Raw genomic sequence first — 2137 nt, 5'->3', positions numbered from 1 at the left:
TATATTTCGCGCCATGCGCGCCATGCTGCGTATCGATAATTTTACCAACTGCGCATGCGTATATTCTAACCCTATTCCGCATGCGCGTACCCCCACCCTACTACACATACGCGTCTTCCCACCCTACTACGCAAGCGCACGAGGATATTGCGTCATCTTCCCAACCTACTGCGCATGCGCACAAGGATCTGATTGCGTCATCTTCCCGCGCGTTTTAGCGAGTACGTCGTAAAGAAATTTCCAGAAAAGTAAGAATATTTTAATTGATGTGTGTGAAAAGTGAGATATTGGTGATTGACGATGAAACAAGACGACTATCGAGTACATTGTGAATTCCGAGCTGCATCATTACGATAAGACGATACTCCGAACGGTGAGTTGCACGTTTTATAATTCTCTTGATTTGCAATATGTCGTTGGGTGTGTCAATTCGATGCGACACGTATACGCCAGATATACTTTTTCATTTCTGTGGCTAGCATAGTGATCAGGAATTCGTTCGTACGTTAATATTGTGGCATTTATACTAAATATAACTTTGTCGTACGTCATTTTGGCTATTATTTCCATATTTTTAGATTATCGATACGAGTCGACTAGAAATTTCCGAATATTTAGCTGTCGATTTTATTCAATCAATTGTTCTCTTACTCGATTTTTGTGATATGTAGGTACAAGTGCAAGGAAGTATTTCACTTTTATGCATGCTGTGAGTAAATGGAGTTGGTCTAATAAGTGATCCAAGCGAAAGGAATCAGTGTAACGATATACCAATAAAGTGTACAGACACAGTCGTAGAATGGAACGTAGCATCGATGTGTGCGTGCGTCTGTGTAACATCCGTATGACGCAATACTCCCCGTCACACGATATAGGTATTATTTTACGCTTCTAATATATTTCCATTCTTTTTTCTCTAATTCTGATAAAACACATGAATCCTGTGTTAATACAATGTAATTACCTTTCATTTATTATCGCTATTTCGACAAACTATCATGTACAATGCAATAAATTTGTCTCGCAGAATTACATAATCGTAATAGATATTTACAAATGGTAATATTGAATATTTCTATAGATATACCTGTGATGCCGTAACGGTGCAACAATAATTCCATAGAATCGCAAATCAGCACATTATTATATTCTCATTTACATTTCCAAACAACAATTATTCCCACGGCAACTTTTCTGCAGGTCCTACTTCCATCGTATCATCGTGGCACAAGCACGGCCAAGCCTTTTCCATATCCGTGCATACGTTTTAAGAAAAAGGGAAGAAAATTCGTTATCGTGCTGCCGTAGATGACTGCCGTCAGAGGAGAATGAATTGGCCCCGTAGCACGTCGTAACCGGCGTTTATAGTCCACAGTGCTCCAATAATATAAATCCTGGCCGTTATCGGGCCAAATTTATTGGAGGATATTATCGAACGTCGATTATCACGATACCATCGTAGCCGTACGTACACGGCCGGTGATCTGGTTGCGTGGAGTGTGTCCGCCGCCCCCACGTGGCTACGTAATACGATTATTTATTACAAAAGCATTATTTATTGGTCGGCGATCCTTCGAGCCGGCGATTCGTTATTGTTTCGCCGATCGAAATTTCATGGTTTCGCCATGAAATTTCTCTCCCGCCGGATTTGATATCGAGAAACGAATCGATGATCCTCTTCGACCTATCCCCATTGGCTGTTTCGATTTTTCAACTTGTATTCGTGCTTGAAATCGAGCTTTACGATCACCCCTTCTTCTCGTCGTCGTTGATTGTTCATGTGACAAACAAAGGAAGCTGTATAAGTACGGAAATGATTAAATTGTAATGTACTTGTGACAAAAACGGAGGTGTAACGTACTTGCTTGCGTGTATTTGTTCTTGTCGAAAGTGAACGCAATTTATTTATACCTTATTTTGGATTCGGTTCAATTGTTTTTTACTCTGTCGCTGCCGAATTATTTTCAATTACATATATTTCGATTTCATTGTATTTTATTCTGTTTATAATTGAATGAAAGGTTTCCTGGAAAAGTATGTGCTGTTTTCGAAGCATTCGTGGTACAAAGCATTTCCAATTTTGTTTAATAAAAACTCGTTGATTGGATAGACATATTTCAGTGAAACTTCTCGTTTT

At 39.4% G+C, this 2137-nt stretch overlaps 1 long non-coding RNA gene across 1 annotated transcript; it reads left to right on the top strand.

The window, feature by feature from the left end:
- The first annotated feature begins 258 nt into the window (after positions 1-258).
- On the top strand, positions 259-1894 carry LOC108547448 (uncharacterized). The gene is made up of 3 exons (XR_001890211.1): positions 259-373; positions 672-875; positions 1201-1894. It is a non-coding gene; the product is annotated as an uncharacterized LOC108547448 (long non-coding RNA).
- The last annotated feature ends 243 nt before the right edge of the window (positions 1895-2137 follow it).

The sequence above is a fragment of the Eufriesea mexicana genome, unplaced genomic scaffold (assembly GCF_001483705.2).
Source record: "Eufriesea mexicana isolate 0111107269 unplaced genomic scaffold, ASM148370v2 scaffold4744748218, whole genome shotgun sequence".
Classification (NCBI taxonomy): domain Eukaryota; kingdom Metazoa; phylum Arthropoda; class Insecta; order Hymenoptera; family Apidae; genus Eufriesea; species Eufriesea mexicana.
This window is presented reverse-complemented; position numbering and strand designations above follow the sequence as displayed.